The 21,559-nt window shown below is 44.6% G+C and overlaps 1 long non-coding RNA gene across 6 annotated transcripts in view; it reads left to right on the top strand.

Annotated features, from left to right (window-relative positions):
• The window catches only part of LOC112651459 (uncharacterized), a 155,837-nt gene that overhangs the window by 9,459 nt on the left and 124,819 nt on the right, over positions 1-21,559 (top strand). For 2 of the 6 annotated variants that reach the window (XR_007410218.1, XR_007410216.1), the window contains exon 3: positions 8,749-9,510. The exons of the other annotated variants lie outside the window; for them this stretch is intronic. This is a non-coding gene — a long non-coding RNA (uncharacterized LOC112651459). The remainder of the gene's footprint in view (positions 1-8,748; positions 9,511-21,559) is intronic. 6 annotated transcript variants of the gene reach the window in all.

Here is a 21,559-nt window from a genome sequence, read left to right as displayed (position 1 = left end):
AGTGTTTTTTTTTTCTTTCTGGCATTATAAAATGTTCTAGGCTCATCTTGTACTTCCCCTGTCTTGGTTTCAGAACCAGCCATTCCTCCAAGGAGCTCTGATTTCTTTAATTTTTTTTGGATTAAATTTTTATGTAAATTCAATTAATTAACATGTATTATTAGTCTCAGAAGTTGTGTTCAGTGATTCATCAGTCTTATTTAACATCCAATGCTCATTACATCACGTGTCCTCCTTAATGCTCATCACCAAGATACTCTGTCCCCCCTTCCCTCCTCCCCTCCAGCAACCCTCAGTTTGTTTCCTCTGATTAAGAATGTCTATGGCCATACCACCTTAAATGTGCCTGATCTAGTCTGATTTCTTTTAATAAGGAATAGTATCAGAGATCAAGATCTGCATACTAGCATGCTCATTGCTTGGATCTTCTCACTCCTATCTACCATATTCTTTTAAACGACTGCCTGGTATTTCTTAGAATGGCTGCATAGTAGTTTATTTATTACCCTATTGATGGATGTTTAGATTGCTTCCAGTTTGTCTCAAGCAATGATTGAGAGTTGCTTGAAATAGGTGCTCTTTGTGCATTTGTATAAGGAGTATCTCTCCAAGGGTGAGTGATGAGAAGTAGAACTGCTTGCTTGTGAGATGTGCATGTGTAACATTTTACTACCTACAGCCACTTTATTCTTCACAGTGGCTCCACCAATGTAGTGCCCAGTAAACAGGATATGAAAGCCTTTATTTTTCCACACCCTTTCTGATGTCTGGTATTGCTCAATATTTTGTTTTTACACCGTTTCGGTGGTGCAAAATGTTGTCATATTGTCTTAATGTTCATTTTCCTGATTGTAAGGGTGAGCATCTTTCAAGTGTTGACTGGCCATTTGTCTTCTCATGGGAGGAAATAGAGAAAGCTTTATGAGGGCTATAATAGCTGAGCCAGACCTCACTAGATGAGAAGATTTTTAGGAGGTAGACAAGACAGAGAAGCTGTTTCAGACATAGGAAACAACAGAGCAAACCACAGAGTAGTTAGGGCCAACTCGTAGTGGACTTTGGATCCCCCCACTTTCCTGGGGTGGGGCCTGCTATTTCATCCCTATGCCACCTCGTTCATGGTCATCCCTATGACAAGCCTTGGAAGTGATGGGAGGGCAGCTCCCTGGCCTTTTATTTTAGGGTCATTTCAGAATTCACACACGCCTTCCTTGTCTGAGTGAAATTTAACTGGGGCCGAGGTAGCCAGATGTTTTTCTTAGGTGGTAGCCAGATGTTTTTCTTAGGTGGTGAAACCAACTGCACTTACCAAAAATCAGATCAAGTCAGGGCACAGCTGATGGAGGAAAGACTACAGGCTAAATGACCTGGGGTGGGAAACAGATTGATCGTTCAGTGATATCAAGTGAACAGAACTCCACCCAGAAGTGACAGGTGGAAACTCAACACAACATGCGTGTCGGATCAGGACTAAATGAAAGGCTAGCTTTTCCTTGTGGCCTAGTGGTCAGAGGTTTGGAGAAAAAGCAAGAGAGTGTTGAAGAAAGAACATCTTATTGTGATCATTCTGCAGTCTGTATGTAGTAGATCATTACATTGTAGACCTTAAACTGATACATTGTTATATGTCAGTTATATCTCCATGAAACAGGACCAAAAGACTTCAAAAAGAGACACAGAGAGAGAGAACAGTGATGGTATTCTGCTAAGAGATGGGTGCAGGGTAATTTAATAATGGATAGGCAAGACCTTCTTTCATGGGAACAGTGGCCTTTGTGAGAGAAAAGGGCGAGAAGAAGGAATTTCATCTGGAACATGAGGAATTTAGGTTGGAGGTTGCAACTGATGGGGATGACCGTAATTATTTGAGTGATTTGTCAGGGGGGTTTGTGGAAGGCTCCCTTCCTCTTTGATAAAGACATAGATTCTCTTGTGCTGGAATAATTTGAGGCATCCTGTGTGAAAGCCCCCCAGGCCTGGATTCTCTGCCCCTCAGGGTCTTTGTGGGTGACTGCAGGTATAACACCTGTGGGCAAATGCTGGTTTACTGCTCACACATCCACATACTTCCTCTGTCAAGGAAAGGAGAGGAGCCTAACCAGCAGGCCTGAGCCTTTCTTTCCTTCTTTTTATTTAAGATTTTATTTATTTATTTATTCATTTATTTATTTAATTTATTCATTCATTCATTCATTCATTCAATCATTCATTCATGAGAGACACACAGAGAGAGGCAGAGACACAGGCAGAGGGAGAAGCAGGCTCGTCGCAGGGAGCCCGATGCAGGACTCCATCCAGGACCCCGGAATCACGACGTGAGCCAAGGGCAGACACTCAACCATTGAGCCACCCAGACATTCCAAAGACCTGAAACTTTCATAGCATAAATGGCTTTTGGGGATGCAGATGTTCTTGGGAAAATGGCACAGTATTATTATTATTTTTTCCAGATTGCTATCTCAGTTTACTTCTGACAGTACCATGATTTAGGGATTCTTATTCTTTTCCCCAACCTTTTAGTATGACAAATTTTAGACTCACAGAAATGTTGAAGGTCTAATATCAACACTGCTATATTCATCACCTAGATTCAACAATTTAGTCTCTCTCTCCTTTATCTCCATACGAATTTGTGTACCTGTGTGTCTGTTAGATCTACACGTACACATGTTGTGTGTCTATATATTTTTTCCTTTTGGTTGAATCTTTTTGAAGCAAGTTGCAAACATTATGACACTTTAGCTGTTTGGGAGACAGAAACCACACGTGCTATTTGAGTGGAGAGAATTTAATGACTTAATGAGGTATAAAAGTTATAACCAGGTAACTGAAAAAATAGGAAGAGAACTCTAAGGAATCATGGAGGAGACAATTTCAGGAAGCATGTGCCATCTTTACAGCTGGGGGCATACAGATGAAAGGCTGGGATTATTAAACTAGAAGCCTAGAGGGGAGGCAGCTTGGCTGGTGCTGGCCTCTGAGCTGTGGGGCTGGGACCTGGACCTCTGACTGCGGGGTGGGTGGAGGGGCTGGCATCTGTATGGGGCTGGATTCAGCGTCTGGCACAGGAAAGAAGTGCTGCTGCCAGGGTGAAGAAGCGGTGCTGAGCGGCAGAGCAGGAACGGGAAGGCGACCGGAGGGAGCAAGTCCCCTCTTCCCCCTTCAGCCTTGTAGGCTCTCTCTAGCGCCCCCTTTTGGCAGAGACTATCAGGGTTTGCAGAGTCCCAGACCCAGCATCAGAGGCCAAGTACGGAAGAGTGAGTTTGGAGTCCAGAGACAACATTTTACTAACTGGCACAAACCTTAAATACTTTAGCATGCATCGCTGAAATTAAGAAGGCACTCCTACCTATACACAATATCATTATCATGCCTAAGAAACAGTAATTCCTAATATCATCTAATATGCAATCTGTGTTACAGTTTCCCTTATCTCCCAAATGGTTTTATGGCTGTGATTATAATCTTTTAGGGAGTAATCCAGTCAGCATTCCTGCATTGCATTTGCTTGATATATTTTAGTCTCATTCTAGAAGAGTCTACTGCCTCCCTCTCCTTTTTAAAATTATTATGATGAGAGGCTAGGCTGGTTGAGTTGTATAAAGTGTTTCTTCATGGTGTTTCTTTACCGATTCTTCTGTCTCCAGTATTTTCTGTATTCTAGAAGTTAAGTCTGAAGGCTTGATTGGATTCATTCATTTTGGCCAGAAATTATTCATAGGGGGTGTTGTGTTCTTCATTGCAATGTGTATTTTAGCATATGAATTCTAGTGTCATCTCTTAAGACATGTATTAACTTCCAATACACTTTTGTACCCCTGGGAGCAAAAGCCAAATGATTCTCATGAAAAGGGAAGAGGACAGTCGTTTTCATTGTGACAGGTGCCCTTATCTCCCTTCCCTCCCCCCCTCCACAGACTGCGCCCTCCCTGACCATCCTCTTGCGTCATCTGGAGATGTTCTGTACTATGTACTGGAACTTCTGCTTATTCAGACTAGGTTTTATCCCCAAGCATCCTGTTTTGCAATCCTTTGGGTTCCCTACATGACCTGCCAGTGTACAGTGTGGCATCACCGGTTCCCTGGGCATGCCAGGCTTGGCTCTCTGCTGCCCGAGTGCTCTCAGCTGCAGAGCCAGTTTGCTAATTACCTGTGAAAGGGGAGTTTTCTCTTCTTTTGCCTGCATGATTCTTTGTGAGTTCTTACAGGGGGTACCTTGCCAACCCTGCACTGTGTCATAGCATCTCTCTTCTGTGGATGTGCCTTTCTCACTAGAGATTCTGGACTGTCTCAGCATTCCTGCTGTTCTCTCTGCCTTGTCATTCACCACTTGGGATCTTGGCCATCCTGACCTTTCTTTGGTATCACCAAACAGAGCCTTCACCAACTACTTTGGATCCTCTTTCTGGGTTTTAGTTTCATCAAATCCAGGTTGCTTTCCCATATGCATGAGTTGAAAGATCAGGCATGCTTGTTCTAGCCAAGTCATAGGCTCAGAGTTTTAGGTTCATTTCTTTAATTTGGATGCCTCTAGGGTTCCAGGTTTAGTGAAGTTTTGAGGAAGACCAGATGTAAGAAAACCAGGATTTCTTTTTTTTAATAAATTTATTTTTATTTTATTTATTTATTTATTTATTTATTTATTTATTTATTTATTTATGATAGTCACACACAGAGAGAGAGAGAGAGAGGCAGAGACACAGGCAGAGGGAGAAGCAGGCTCCATGCACCGGGAGCCCCGCGTGGGATTCGATCCCGGGTCTCCAGGATCACGCCCTGGGCCAAAGGCAGGCGCTAAATCGCTGCACCACCCAGGGATCCCCAATAAATTTATTTTTTTATTGGTGTTCAGTTTGCCAACATATAGAATAACACCCAGTGCTCATCCCATCAAGTGCCCTCCTCAGTGCCTGTCACCCAGTCACCCCTCCCCACCCCGTCCACCTCCCTTTCTACCACCCCTAGTTCGTTTCCCAGAGTTAGGAGTCTCTCATGTTCTGTCTCCCTTTCTGATATTTCCCACTCATTTTTTCTCCTTTTCCCTTTATTCCCTTTCACTATTTTTTATATTCCCCAAATGAATGAGACCATATAATGTTTGTCCTTCTCCGATTGACTTATTTCACTCAGCATAATACCCTCCAGTTCCATCCACGTCGAAGCAAATGGTGGGTATTTGTCATTTCTAATGGCTGAGGAATATTCCATTGTATACATAAACCACATCTTCTTTATCCATTCATCTTTCGATGGATACCGAGACTCCTTCCACAGTTTGGCTATTGTGGACATTGCTGCTATAAACATCGGGGTGCAGGTGTCCCGGCAAAACCAGGATTTCAAGTTAAAGGAGAAATGGCAGCTGACTCCCAGTTTCTGCAAGGTGGGGGATTATGGTGAACTGGAGAGCCCATGGGAAAAATAACTATTGATTCCATGTAGCTTCTCCTATCAAGAGATAAAGAGATAAAGTCTATTTTGCTAACCCCTGAATCTGACTGATCTTGTGTCTTGCTTTAACCAATGGGACATTAATAAAAGGCATGTAGGCAGAGGCTTGAAAAATGCTTGTGTACTGTGACTTGCCCTCACTCGCTGATGGAAGACCACTGAGTTAGCCCACTGGACAGGCCACGTAGAGGAGAATTGGGGTATCCCATCCAACACCTGTCAGCTTCTGGCCACAGCCATATGTGTGAGCCTAGGTGAGACCAGCTGAAGAAACACTGAGTTGGGCTCAATCCAAATTGCAGATACTCATGGCTAGTAAATGATTATTGTTTTATGCCACTAAGATTTGGGGTGGTTTCTTAAACATAGCAAAGACTAACTGGTACAGGCACTGTGTGATGGGGGCAGTGCCCACTCAGCCCCTGCGTGGAGTTGGCTGCCAGAATATGGGCCCAGTATCATCCTATCTTCCAGTTTTTCCAGAGAAGCAACAAATTCAAGATTAGTTTTATGTGAAGTATTCTAACTTTTAAATTGGCTCCAATATTTGCCCCACATCATTCTTAATCCAGGGGAAGTGGTCATTTGAGGGGGAACAGAAGAGCCAGCCTCAGTCTCTAGGGACCCATGGCTCAGGGCTGGAATGGGAGCAAAGGCATCTTGGCCTGCCTTGGAGCACTGAGTCAGTAACAGACATTTGTGGCAGGGTGAGGCTCCCTCTGAAAAAATCCCCTTCTCAGGATTTTTTTGCTCATTTTTCAAGAATCAAACAAAATGCCATCTTCTATGACCTTCTCTACCACTTTGTTCAATCCTCCATCAGGGTACATAAATACTGTACTCTTCTCCCACCATCTGCCTCCTTCCCTTGACTTGGAGGAGCTTCTGGAGGGCCATATTTAGGGGACTTATTTACCTTCCTACCCTAATGGCCAGACCAATGCTTGTTGAAGGAACAGGTGACCTGGTGAATGCCTGGAATGTTCTTGCATGCCCCTCCTTTCTTTGGGACAGCCTGCATCTTGTCACTGGAGATGACAAGATTTCATCTTTCCTTGAAACCCTGTATCAGAGTGAGTCATTGAGAACAAATGTTCATCCAGCTAAAGAATTCAAGGAAATGGAATTTTCTTACATTTTTGTCAGTTTAAGGAAAAGCAACAAATAAGCCAAAAATAAACCCCAAAACCAAAGACAAAGGTACTCTGCATGTCAAGTATGTCAGAGGTTAAACCCCAAAGATGGACTGTCAAAATCACTCTTGGCCTGGGAAAAGTATTAGCTTCCTTGGGGCCTTGGAGCTGGTACAGCCATAGGGCAGGTGATGTGGGCCTCTGAGGTGATTTAGCCCCAGTAGAAACTGCAGAGTTCTGTTGGGCCTGATAATCCGGGCCAGCCCAAACATCTGGCTGATTATGGAAGAGTAAAGCCTCCCAGAATCTGGTTCCCTAATGCCTTGTACTCCCATTGAGAGAGTGAGTGCAAGGACACACTTTTTCTATTTTCATTTACATATTTGACATCTCATAGTCCAAGACGTGGTGTGATCACGGTAGGCCAGAAAAACTGTGTGTGAAGGTCATCAAAGACCCTCAGGGGAGGCCTGGGGAGGAACAAATGTGTCTGGCAGGGCCTACTCCTCTTTCCTGCAATAGTCCTCTCTACCTAGCTGGTGGAGGGCTGCTTTGACTCTAAAGAGCCGGGCCTGGGGCCTGGCTGGGAGGCGCATGGCTTTCCTCTCTCCACTAGGGGGTGGGGGAGTTTGGATGTCCAGCTAGGAGGCTGCCTGCATAAAGTTCAACCCGGCAAGGAAACCAGGTGGCTCCCACAACTAGTGAGCTGCAGGGACCCGATGAAGTTGAGGCCTTTTGATGAGTTGCCTGTTGGAGGCAGGTCTGGTTCCTGGGGAAGAGTGAGCTATTGGGTCTGGCCCAGGTTGGCCCAAGGCAGGCCAGTGAGGGTGACTCCTCTGGGCTGTGACTCCTGCAGTCCCGACCTCCAGGCTAGCTAGCCTCCATCAGTGACGGCTCTGTCCCTTGTTACAGACCAGCCATAAAAGATGACAGTGCACTAGGTGGAGGACACAGGGATGGGTTTCATCTTCTACAACCTGCAGTATAGGGCCCAAGGCTTTCCCATGGCAGGGCAGTCAGGGTGCCAGGAAACCTGCTGCCATTGAGAAAATATTTGCCCAGCCTCCTGCTAACTGCCCTGCATTCAAAATTTTATTCCTTTGAGTCAAGGTGTGGATGCTTCCCTGTGGTCTCTTTTAAAAATGCATCTCTGTCTGAGAGAAGGAATATGTTAACATAGGGCTGTCATAGATGCCTTAGAGTGAATTAATTGATCACGCTCCTCTACCTGCCAGGGTCCTTGATTGTGAAGCAGAGGACACAGAAAGAGGAAGGACAAAGGTGGAAGCCTGGGAGACCAACCACATTAAGAGGTCCGGGGCAGTCAGGGAAGAGTGGTGGTAGAGGCCTCTTGGCACCTTTCTAGGAGGGAAAAGATGGAGCAGAGAGAGGATTTTTGGAATGCAAGAGAGAACTGAAGAACGGGGCAATGACAGAAGCATTCCATAATTTAGCCTCATGCTGCCTTTCTGTCAGAGCTCCTGGAATTCTGGGTGGAATGTTTTGTTTCTCACCCCTCCCAACTTCCCCATCACTTGTCACTTACTGAGGGATTGACGAAAGCTTGAAATGCAAACTCAAGTGAGTTAACTTTCCAAGTCTGGATTTTCTGCTTGGTAAAATGGAGAGAACTCGACTCATCATTATTCACGGAAGGATCCAAGCACAGCATCGGCAAGGAAATACTCATTTGCCAATGCCATAGAAGAAAATCTAGAGCATCTCCCTTAATCCCTACTATGGAATAGTACTAAAAATATCCAGGCTGGTGTTTCTGGGATTTTGCAGTAGGGATGTGGTGAGAATGGAAGGCCAGAAAGATGCTAGCCTCAGCGTGTAGATCACCATCTGGTTGGACCAGGTGTTGTCATCAGCTGAGAGTAGGGAAGAGGGGCAGATTTGGCTTCTGGATTTTCAGAGAAGTGCCCCACTTTAAGATTTTTATTTAGGTGGGCTACCTATAGACTCAGGTTTTAAGTACACAAGAATTAAAGAAAAAAGTCCTAAAACTAAAATAGACAAGCCATGTACAAACACCACTTTTGATAATTTATACCCAAAGAAAGAATTACAGAAAACCAAAACCTGGACATCTAAAAAGCAAACAACGTAAGAACACATAGTGTTTCTCCATGGGATAAGCAAGATGTTTGTTTTCCTGCAGGGAGGCCCTTCTTGTCCTGTGGCCCACATGGTCTTCCCTGCTTCATCTTCATGGAAAGAAAGAAGTGTTGAAAGATCTATGAATCATCCCTCCTTCCTCAGGAGACCTTGGAGCAAACTCACAGAACACAGCAGGACAACCGATGTAAAGAAAGATGTGAGAGTGAAGAGGGACCAGGATGACACAGGAGAACCTACCAGGGGTAGACTTGAACACAGATGCTTGAGCCTTAAAGTCCTGTGCAGTTTCTAAAGGTGAACTACAGATCTAGCTCTGAGCTCAGCAGTGGCCAAAGCAAAGGCAGAAATATGATCTTCAAGAGGCCTCATGTGGTCTGGCAACTGGACCCACATTGGCTCACTTAGGAGAAGCACAGTTCTTCTTCTTCTTTTTTTCAAGATTTATTTATTCATTTCTTCATGAGAGATGCACAGAGAAAGGCAGAGACACAGGCAGAGGGAGAAGCAGGCTCCCTATAGGGAGCCTACTGTGGGACTCGATCCCAGGACCCTGGGATCACGACTTGAGCTGAAGGCAGATGCTCAACCATTGAGCCAGCCGGGCATCCCAGGAGAAGCACAGTTCTTACTGGAACCAAATATCTGTCTGATTATGGAAGACTAAAGGTTTCTAGCCTGGGTTTTCACGGAGGAAACACTGTGTGATGAAGTCAAGGATCTCTTCACCACAGTGCTGCAGTACACGGAGCAGTGAGTTTTATACACCTCACCCAAAAATTCCCTCCATGGAGGCAGATGCCAGGTAAGCAAGGCCCTTCCAATGAAAACGATCGCAAGAGAACCTGAACCACTCTGACCCAAGCATTCAGCTCTTTCGTGGTTGGATTTTCCCCGAAGGTAAAATTTAGAAAATGTGGAGCAGTAACTTGCAAGGTGTGTCCTATGGGATAATAATATGCATGGTGTGAAAAAAGGTTAAGCAAAGGTAAGCAGGCTATTTTTGTAGGCTGTAAACCCTCTCAGAATCTTTCCTGGGCTGATACACTTAGACCTCTCCAGTTTGTGGTCTAAAACCTATTTAACTGCTTAACTCTGCGTGTGTCTGTAGGATGTTGAGCGTCCAGTGGAGGTGGGGGAAGACAAAACAAAGACAATTCCCCAGAACCCAGAAGTGAGGATGCTGCATCTTCTTGGTCCTCAGCTACATGCCTGCCTCAGACTTATTTTTGAAAGGGAAGCTTATGTGGTGTCACCTTGGGAAGCACTCCTCTGAAGCAGTGTTACATGATGTGGCTATAATTTTCCTGGGAAATGTAAATAAATAATCTAAATAGATTTATAACTACTTTAACAGTGAATATTCAACAGAGCCCTATCTGACCTTGCATCTGTGCAGTAGTGGGCCTGCCCACCACCCTCAGGCCATCCTGCTGTGGGTGGAGGTATGGATTCACACCTTTCCATGAATCCGCTATGGGATTTAGCCAAATCTGCCCCTCTTCCCTACTCTCAGCTGATGACAACACCTGGTCCAACCAGATGGTGATCTAGACGCTGAGGCTAGCATCTTTCTGGCCTTCCATTCTCACCACATCCCTACTGCAAAATCCCAGAAACACCAGCCTGGATATTTTTAGTACTATTCCACAGTAGGGGTAAAGGGAGATGCTCTAGATTTTCTTCTATGGCATTGGTAAATGAGTATTTCCTTGCTGATGCTGTGCTTGGATCCTTCCGTGAATAATGATGAGTCAAGTTCTCTCCATTTTACCAAGCAGAAAATCCAGACTTGGAAAGTTAACTCACTTGAGTTTGCATTTCAAGCTTTCGTCAATCCCTCAGTAAGTGACAAGTGATGGGGAAGTTGGGAGGGGTCTCATCCTTGATACCGTAGGAGAGTTGGCAGGGGAGAGTCAGTATTGTTCTGTGGCCCGGCCTTGGACTAGAGCCGTCCTGGGTATATTGGCATGCCTGGTGAAGGGATGACACGTTCACTCTGGACTTTCATGAAGTGTGGGGCAGGGAGGAAGTGAAAGGAGGTTCAGAGTCAGAACCTGACAGTGCCTGGCCTTAGTGGATATGAGCTAGAAAATGAACATTATTCTCAATTTCTTAAATTGCCCAGTGCATCCTACTTCTTTTTCTCCTTAGGTTACATGGTGTTTTTTTTTTTTTTTTTTTTTTTTTTTGTCTTCTTCAGGGGAGATTTCCAGATGGGATTCTTCAGGTTGTATGACAGTGGATCAGGTTCATATCCTATCAGATCTTCAGCATTCCCCCCAGTTTTGTGGCCAAATGTTTGGGAATGTTTGCTTTCCAATGGCAGCCATTCATTTATCTCTTTATGCAGCAAACATATATTCAGTGCTGACCATATGCAAAGCTCGAGTGAGCAGATGCTCACAAATATATACAAAAGTCATCTGAAAGTTACATAAATCTCTGTATAAATAGTATAAACCACATTTCCAGCCAAAAATGGCAAGCATCATGTATTTGACAAAGAACATTTATACAACAAACCCTATTCTTTTAGTAAAGTGGTTCTTAAATAATTTACGCTCAAAGATTGTTGCTTACCAAACTCATCTGATCATTAAATATGGCCACCTTGATTTGGGATTTGGGACAAAGTGATGTGGTCAAGTTTTTGACTTTTCTATGTCTGATCTTGAGTGTCCTCACTCTGCTCGGCCCTAAGGCCTTTTTCTGTCCTTCCCTTTTATACTACTGCTCAGGACTAACACCCTTCATGCACTAGTGTAATCCTCCTATTCAGCAAACATTTACTGGCTGTGGTGGCTCAACATCTTCACATCGGACACACTCTCATCCCATCCCCTCCGAAAACTTCTAGAACCAACCTTGTGTAGGAAAACTGTCTCAGGAAATTTTCCCTTTTGCTTTCTGCCAGACAGGTCTCTAAAAGAACACAGAACACCCCCTTCTGGGAGAATTATAGTGAAGAGAGATTTAGCTGCAGATCATTTCCAAGCTAGATGATGTACTGTGCTCATAAGCTGTCTGAACAGTCTGTGATTTGGTTGGTAGGAAATGCGCAAACAGCGGAAAAAATCTCCAGGTGGTTAAAAGCCAGTGAAGATAAATTTCTTTTACAATCTCATTATTCAGTTAAAAAATGGTACATTGCGAATGAAATTCTCTTGACATGCTAGGTCAAAGATCAGAAGGGACTATTGTCTGCATCCTGGGGAGGATCAATAATATAATAATGGGAGATGTAATTCTGGTGTGTGGATAGTCATTCATTTGATTATGGTACAGATTCATATTTGAATGTCTTCCTAACTCGGCCATAGGATGCAAGTGGACAGTGAGACATTCTTCCCAGCACATGAGTGTGTCTGACAAGGAGTAATTAATGAACTTGTCAGTCGTGCTTCAGTATTCTGGAGGTTAGTGCCTGCTTGAGAGGATCTCCATACTGACAGTGGAGAAGAGGCATAAGTGGATTAAGCCATGAATGTCCAGTTGACCCTTCTGTCATGTGTCTCACTTTCCTCTTCATTGAGATGTCGTGTTGTCCTGTCTATCTCAGTCCTGTGGCTTAAATATTTTGTGTTGACCTCCACTGAGAGGGAAAATATTTCTGGTTGAGGATGTGAGATCAGATAGAAGTTGTGAGAGGAACCTTGTGAAACCTGCCACCAGTGTGAACCAGCCAGCATTTCCTGGGCAACTATTAATGTGAGTGTGTGTGCTAGCCCCAGAAAAGCTCTGTGGGGCAGTGAGGATCTCTAGTTCCTCCTCATTGATATTTTATCTCTTTTCTTGCCATGGCACACTGATATTTTACAGCTTGCAAATGGAATTTTCTCCTCAAGTATACCCCTTTCATTATTTGGAAAATCTGAATTTCACACTGGCACGAAGCAATATCTGTGGTAAATCAAGCCATCCTGCTCTCAGAACCCCATGAAATCTGCCTTTCCACCTTGAGGTTTAAAGATACATTTGTTTTCTTCTAGGAAAATAAGGGAGCAAGCTTCTTTTCTTCTTTTCCATGGGTAAGAGTAGGTTATGATTTTAGAATATTGTCCTGGTCCAGCAAGTTTTGCAATGCAATGGCCTCATCTGTATGAACTTATATTCCGTGGTCTTACAAAAAAAAAGGCATAGAAGATTAATAGGAGGGGTTATTTGAAACAATTGATACTACTTTATCTTGTTTGATATGCCTTTGGTTCTTAGCTTTTTTTTTTTCTTTTTAAATTTTTATTTATTTATGATAGGCACACAGTGAGAGAGAGAGAGGCAGAGACACAGGCAGAGGGAGAAGCAGGCTCCATGCACCGGGAGCCCGATGTGGGATTCGATCCCGGGTCTCCAGGATCGCACCCTGGGCCAAAGGCAGGCGCCAAACCGCTGCGCCACCCAGGGATCCCTAGCTTTTTGACTTAAAGATGTTTGTTTCCTGATTGATTACTTGAGAATGATTCTTGGATGTGTTTCAGCACTGGGTATTTTTTATTAAAAAATACAGATTTTTAATTAGAAAAAATGCAGAAAAATGTAAAAGAGGAAATTAAAATAGCCTATAATTGGGTTTCAAAAATTCAGTGCAGATATATATACCTATCTTTATTTATAAAAGTGGGTTCATATTGTACAAACCATTTGTAACAGTGTTTTTCACTGACTGTATTAAGAACATTTCTATGTTGTTTCATATTTTTCTCTATCATCATTTTAATGGCTGCATAGTTATTCCCTGTGTATAATGCTGTAATATATTAAACTAGTCATTCACTGTTTGGACAGTGAGGCTATTTCCAACTTTTTGCTTTTATAAACAATGCTTCACTTGACATCCAAATACATGTATCTTTAGCCATGGTGATTTTCCTTAGGGATAAATGCTTAGAAGTGGAATTACTATGTCAGAGTTTATGAATATTTCAACAGTTATTAATAGGTTTAGCAGTATTGCTCTCCAAAAACGTTTTTTACCAATTTATCCTTCTGTGAAGAGGGTTGAGGTTGTATACCTGTCTGTCCTCTTATCAACAAATACTGTAAAAAAATTTGAAACATATTTGCTAGTTTGAGAGGCAAAAATATGATCTGATTTCCATCATATGCTCTCAGTTATTAGTGAGGATGAATGTTTTATGTTTACTGGCTATTTGTAGTTTTTCTTTTATAAATTGCTTATTTATTTTAAATATTTCCCTCTCTCATCATAGTTTAAGGTTATTTCTTTTTTTATAACTAGAGATTTTTCAATTTTATGCATTAAATTCATCCTCCCTTCCCTCTGTGATTTTTGCCTTTGCCATGTGCTTAGCTCATAGTGTGTGTTTATATGTGCATTTTAGCCTTTATTTTAATTTTTTAGAGAGAGAGAAGGGGAAGAGGGGTAGAGGGATGAGGAAAGAGAGAATCCTAAGCAGCCTCCACACCCAGCGCAGAGCCTGATGGCAGGGCTTCATCCCACAACCCTGAGATCATGAGCTGAGCTGAAATCAAGAGTTGGATGCCCAACCAACTGAGCCCCAGGTGCCCCATTTTTAGCCTTTAATTTAAACATTGTAAATGCAACATATGCATACTCCATATGAGGGCTGTGGATGATGGATATGAGTGTAAAATAAGTATTAGTTCTCTCTGCCTCCTACTGTGCATTCCCATACCCCCAGGTAACTACTGTTTGCCATTTGGAAGCGCTTGGTTTTTAAAACAGGTGTAATTGATTTTTGGTCAATGGAAGGATCATTTCCACATGTTTATGGTGTGATGGTATGCAGAGCTGGTGGTGGTGGTGGCTCCTTCCTCCACCTTATATTCAGTCAGCTTTCCATTCTCCACTTTGCGTTCTCTTTCTTCAGGCTCTAGGATCAATATGGTCAGCATGTGTTCATGGCTGGGGTTTGCGGGACTTTCAGCTGACAGACCCTTTGGTTGCTGCTCTGGGACCTTGAAAGTAGCTTGTCTAGAGACTGAAGTGGAATAAGAGAGGCACATTTATGATAGGCCTTTCTTCAGGGGCATGAAATTTGGTGTTAGATGCTTTTGTGCAGGCCAGACCTTCTAGAAAGGGACATGCTCCGTGGCTGGCATCAGGTGGGCTGAGTTAGGCTGTCTGGGAGCCACACCTGCCCTTGACTGCTGGTGACCACAGCCCCAGAGCTCATGTGCTCAAAGCTCTGTCCACTCAGCTGGTGATTTTAGGTTATATTATGATAAAGGATCAATCCTTGAAATGCTTTTGTCAATAGGAAGGGAATGGAATGTTTTGAAAGTTTCACACTTATTTTTATGGAGGGTTAAAATGAAATAACTTTTTTTTTCCTATGTTAAAAAGAAGCCAGCCTCCATTTTTTACACAGTGTTCCTTAGAACACTATTACATACTCTACCAAGCCTCACAGGGAGGTAAAATGCCCCTTCCTGAATGTCTTTTCAAATCAAGAGCTTGAGTTGGATGAATATTGGTTTCATGCACAGAACATTTTTTTAAAGATTTTATTTGAGAGAGAGACAAAGAGAGACAGAGAGAGACAGAGAGCAGAAGTAGGGAGGAGAGGAAGAAGCAGTCTCCCCACTGAGCAGGGAGTCCCACGTGGGGCTCGATTCCAGGACCCCTGGGATCATGACCTGAGCTGAAGGCAGATGCTTAACCGACTGAACCCACCAGGTCCCCCTCACAGAACATTTTAATGTCTGATTTTTGTTCCTGTTCATAGTCTTAGAAAATACTCAGGTTTTCATCCAGGTTCAAACTGGTCTACCATTTTTTTTCTGGGGGGAAAAAACCCCACTTTGGTTTGTTTTACTCTTTGATAACAAGCTTAATTTGGGGGCCCTGCTCAGGGTTCAGGTAAAGAGTATGGGCTGTTTTGGTTACAGATTGACAGTGTGAGCTCTTGCTTCAGACTGGATTTCTTCATTTCAGGGGGAGGATCACTCATCTGTTAGCCAGCTGCCTTCATGGCTCTCGAGAGCTGCCTCAGAATTCCCTGGGAGGGATGCCTCATCTCCTGGCCAAATGGTGCAGAGGGGCTGGGGACGAGTTGAGCAGATAGAACCAGGGGGCGGGGGAGCCATTCAGCAGAGCTCTTGCCCCTCCACTGGCAGGCCTGGGCTGCCTGGCGAGACAGCCCCAGTGGCCACCTGGCCTTTCCTCCTGCCTGACCTGCACCTTCCTGAAATCTGCTCACAACAGTTGAGTCCAGCAGCAGATGTCTGGGAGGAATGAATAGGAGATGAACATCATTGCGCGGAGGGTATGTGTGTCTGGGAAGTGCACCTGTGATCTAGAAGTTGACCATCTCAAAGGATCTCTGTCCTGGGATGCCTGGCTGGGTGACCTCTGGCAAGTGACTTCTTTCCTTTGAGCTTCTGTGCCTCATCTTTAAAGTGGGGATAATGTGATAATAACTGTCCTCTGCTGCAGGAAGGTTGTGAGTGTCGTATGTAATGGGTGTAGCACAGTGCTTGGAATACAGTAATGTGCTTAGTTGCTCTTGGGAATTTTGGGGGATGCAGCACATATGCGTGGACTGTGGCCTAAAAATATCAAGGCAGTGTAAGAACAAGTAGGTGGCACAGACAGGTAAATCCTGCAGGAATTCAAGGCAGGGAGGAATTTCCAAGAGCTTGGGAGAGACGGGCAGTCTTCCTAGAGGTTTGAACTAGGCTTTTGAAGATAATTCTGTAGAGGGTAAAGGCAGAGCAAACTTGGTGTTTTCCGCTCAGAGCCTGGGAAGAGATCTGTATATCGACTCTCCACGGCCTTTGCTTTAGACGTTGAGGGCCTTGACCAAAGCCATATGACAAATCAGCGTCTGAGCTGCAGCTGGGAGCACTTTCTTCTGTACTTTACCCATCGGTGTTCTGTCAGTTATTGTGTTTTTGGGTGCAAGTGACAGAAAAAACCCCGTTCAAGCTGACTTAAGCAGAAAACCAAAAGAAAACAACAAGAACAAAATCCCAGCAACAGGGAAGGGAATGCATGGACTCCACTTTTGAACAGATCCTTCCCCCGGTGGCTCCTGGCGTGGCATGTGCTCCTCGCCTCGCATCCAACAGAAGGAAAGAAAGCACTCCCGTCCCCTGAGTCTACCATAGGGTCACGGCCTGGCTGTGCTCGGGGTCCACCCCAACCAACCACTGTGGCTGCGGCTCCCCACCGGAGCCTTCAAGATGACACAGTCTAGGAGGTTCTTGCTGGTAGGACAGGGAGTGGCTCTTGAGAAGACAAAAGCAGCTGTGCTCAATGCTGGAACAGGTTTACACACTTCTTGTGGTCATTTTGTCCACAAAGTTAGGAGGGGCACTGTAGAGTGGCCAGGAGGTGAGGGCTTCCTTTCTCTGGAGGTCTGAGTACAAATTTTATCTAGCAGCAGCAGCAGAACTAGAAATTGGGCCCTGGCTGCCTGTGCCCCCAGGAGGAGATGAAATTGGAGTGCCCATTGTGTGGTGCTGGCACATGGCTTTGAGGGGACAATCCAAGATGGGTCTGGAGAGCTGCCTAGTGGAGTTCTGGGTCAGTGGACTGTGGTAGTTGAACTGGTGACTGCTGAGCATTCCAGAGGCACTCTGGTAAGACAAGGAGAGCTTGAAGAGGGGAGGAATCCAAGTGCCTCGAGTCCAGGGCTCAGGATGGGGATGAAAGCCTGAGTGCCTGTGTGTCCCATGTCACCCTCACTGTCTTTCTGCTCAGGTGGGGAGCCAAGTTAGTTTCCCTGCCTGTGTGACAGTCCTGGGGGGCGGTGGGTACTCCAGAGGCAGTGTACTCCCTGGTCTGGGGCTGCCTGGAGGAGGGAGGTAGTCTTCTGGGGGTCAGTAGAAAGATGACTTCCAGGCCCCGTGGCCCTTGCTCTTTGGGTTGTGTAGAGCACACCTGGCCTGGCCTGTTTGCACCTGGTGTCCAAAATTATGTCCCTCAGAGGATTTGTGTACAGTTGATATGTGAAGTGAGTGCTCCTAAAGCAGTAAGGGATGGGAATTAGGACCTGAAGTCAAGCAGGAGAATGATTTTTATTTATTTTTAAAGAAATATTTATTTATTTATTTATTTATTTATTTATTTATTTATTTATTTATGCTCAAGAATTTTATTAGTCTTTTTTTTTTCTGGTCTACTTAAACTCTGGTTTCACTTCTAGTCTGTGCTTCACACTTCAGTTAAGAATCATCTGACATGTACATCTCATCAACTGTATTCCTGCTCAATTATTTTTTAAAAATGGCTCCCCATTACCTTTAGCATAAATTTCACCTTCATAGGACATAAATGTCAGTGATAATCTGGTCTCTCTGAACCTGCCTGGCCTCATCTCCCACTCTCCTCACATCATAAATGAAGCTTCAACATTGACCTCTCATTTGCCCTACACATGCCACAACCTATATCACAAACTCAGGCTACAGGGTCTCCCTCCAGCCTCTATGTCTGGTTAATTCTTATTCTTTTTTTTTGTATATTTTTTTTATTGGAGTTCGATTTGCCAACATATAGCACCCAGTGCTCATCCCGTCAAGTACCCCCCTCAGTGCCCGTCACCCAGTCGCCCCATCCCCCTGCCCACCTCCCCTTCCACTATCTCTTGTTTGTTTCCCAGAGTTAGGAGTCTCTCATGGTTTGTCATCCTCTCTGATTTTTAACACTCATTTTCAGGAGAGTGATTTTTTAGACAGAACGCATGAGGGTGGCTTCAGCTCCATCTGCAGGGGACTCTGGGATGTAATCTACCTCTCAGAGCTGGTTCTGAGCAAAGAGAGCTGGTCTTTCATACCCCTGTGACCTTCTTCGGTTGTTGGCTTAGGGCCACCTAGAGGAATGTAAACTCCCACACTTTTTTGAAAGCTCAGGATTTTGTAAACAAAAACACATGGGGGGTGGGTACCAGAAAGAGCAAGAGGCACTGGGCTGGTGGAGCTTTGGTCTGGATGGAGCAGAGACTCTGTCTACCCCTGTAGTTTCTTCTGTTCATAAAACTCTACCACATGTGTTCTTGCTGAGAACCCATGAGCACACTTCTTCCCCATGGGGAAGAGTCCAGGGAACACCCAAGTCTGTATCTGAAGGGTCCCTGTATTAACTGGATCTAAGTAAACTGTGTTAAACATAATTAGCTCATCACACTGAGCAGGACAGGATAGGTCTAGCATGGCTACATCTGGGTGTCCAAATGATACATCAGGGACTCTCACTGTCTCTTGCTCTTTCTATGGGCTGGCTCTATCCTCAGGTTGGTGCTGTCATCATGGTGGAAAGACGGCTGCCTGCAGCACTGGGAAGACTTAGGTCCAGTGAAAGAGAGCGCTTTGCTCTTAGGCCTCTAGTAAGGGCCATGGGATGAATTCTGATTGGGTTATATGCTCGCCCTTGAATGAATCTCTTATGTTCTGAGTGACTAGGCCTGGGCCACCCTTACCCCTGGAGGCGTGTGTGTGTGTGTGTGTGTGTGTGTGTGTGTGTGTGTGTGTATGAAACTTTCCCAAGGAACATCGAGATGGAGAGGAGACCAAGTTAATACTGGGGTCAGGCCCCAAAGCCAGGCATTGGGATTGGGGACTGTGTGGTTACACCCCAAGGATCTCTTGCCCTCTCCTGATGCTCATGGTGATCTGTCTCTGACTTCAGAGGCTGGAACCAGGGGCTTGGTCTGAGGGCCAGAGTGTCCTGGAATGGTTTGCTGTGTGCATTCATTCACTTTACTTTTTCAGTTTACTATTATGAAAGTTATATGTAGGAATATTATAATATTGAGTAATATATAAACTTATAAATGTATAAAATATAAAAATACATTTTAAATATAAAATATTTGTTTATTTATTATATATTATTACATGTATTATATTTATGTTTATTTTATACATATGTAAAATAAAAGTGCAAATTACTCATAATCTCAGCTCCAGAAAAAGTCACTGTTAGTAGCTTGGGGAATATCACTCTCTAGATACCCCTCTCTCTGGCTCAGTGAACCAAATTTCTATCTCTTTCTTTAACGTCTGGATGAAATCACTCCAGTCCCTATCTTTTTTTTTTTTTTTTAATTTTCATTCCAGTCCCTATCTTTTGGGACAGCAAGAAGTCCCATTTTGTCTAAGTAGTAACTCATCTCCTCTTGCCCTGAGCCCATCCATCCATGTGTCCATTCATGTAGTTTTTACTGAGTGCCTATTAAAGATAAAGAGCATGCCATAGGCACCTGAGGTGTGTTGGTGATCGAAATAGGCTAAGATGCTGCCCTTGTAAGGTTCAGGTAGTAGATGATGAACCCAACCACTAAACCAATGGTTTCACCTATAAAAAGATGCTAGGTTCCATGGAAAGGGAAAAGGCTGGAGCAGGTTGAGGGGTCAGGGTGAAGGCTGCAGGTACAGCAGTGCCTGAGGGAGGACCTCCCCAGGGAGGCAGGGCTGGAGCAGGAACATGAAGGAGGAAGGTGGCCATCTGGGCAAAAAGAATACCAAGCAGAGGCAATAGCCATGCAAAAAAGTTGGTAAAGTGTCTGGAATGTTCTAGGAGGAGAAAGGAGGCCAGATGAAGGGAGCCAAGTGAATGGCAGGGTCTGTGTGTGGAAGGTGGTGGGCCAGCTGGAAGCAGAGTGGGTTAGTGCCACACAATGGGAGTCTGGGAGGCTGTGAGGACGTTGGCTATAATGACACAGAATGGTGAGCCAGGGGAACATGCCATTCTGCTGGAGGAGAGGAGCCTCTGACTTGTGCAACCTGGATGGGGGCTCTACATTTCCCCCGGGGGCTTCCTCCTGCTGCCATAGCTGGCACACTGGGCAGGGCACCCTCCTCCATTCCCCATGGCACAGGACTGAGCCCAGGCTGGCTGGGGGATTCAGAGGAGAAGTGGCTTTATCACCATTGAAGGAAAATATGGGCACATGTGTGATGGGTGTGTAAATGCACATGGAAGGTTAAAAAAGGCCCGGGCATTATACAGTGCTGGGCAGGAAGCAGGATTGGTGCAAGGAAGGGGAGACTTCCTCCCCTTGTTTCTGTGTTGTGGCTGCAGTCTTGTCATAGGTTGTGGCTTGAGCAAGGTGCCTCTCTCTGGGTTCCCATAGTTCCTCAGCTGCAACTTGGCCTGTCCTCACCTCACTGCTTCTGCTTGCGGCTGGCATTCTTAGTCTTTCCTTCTCCTCCCACCCCCTCCACCTCCACCCAGCTGCTGACCTTCTCTGTAAGTCTCCCATTCATTTTCCCGGAGATCAGGGATCTGCATGGTTTAATTAACCACCCCGACCTTACCCTACGTGGTAGATCATAACATTGGCTCTAAATAAAGTAGAAAGGTGCTAGTGTGCTATTCCAGCTCGTGGGGGAGTGTGTATGGGATGTGGTGTTCCTGTCCGCTCTCCAGGTGGTCGCCACGGATCTGTATGCATGGTTGGGAAGACAACGGTGGCTCTGTTCGTTGGGGGAGATTCTGCTTTGCTTTGCACCTGTAGCCACTGTCCAGAGCCATTGTCCAAATCCAAACTGTTGCTTCATGATTTCAGTTTCCACTTGTTCAGTCATTCAACAAATGTTTTTGGAGCATCAAGGCCCTTACCATGCTGTAAGTTGAAAGCATACAGATGATTTTAACCAGAGTCTTGACCCCTGGGTAACACATTCTTGTAAGCTGGGGGAAGTGTTCCAGTGTATGGGATTGTAATCATTATCATCATCATCATCGTCATCGTCATCGCCATTATCTCTTCATTATCACCATCATCTCATCATCACCACTGACATTCGTTCTAAGTTGTCTAAGCATTCTACATGCATTAACTTACTTAATCCTTACAAGCATTCTAGGAAGCAGGTGCTATTGTGATTCCCATTTTCCAGATGAGAAAATCAAAGCACAAAGA

The sequence above is a fragment of the Canis lupus genome, chromosome 4 (assembly GCF_003254725.2).
Source record: "Canis lupus dingo isolate Sandy chromosome 4, ASM325472v2, whole genome shotgun sequence".
NCBI lineage: Eukaryota > Metazoa > Chordata > Mammalia > Carnivora > Canidae > Canis > Canis lupus.
The sequence above is the reverse complement of the archived record's forward strand: the minus strand, read 5'-3'. Positions and strand labels throughout refer to the sequence as shown.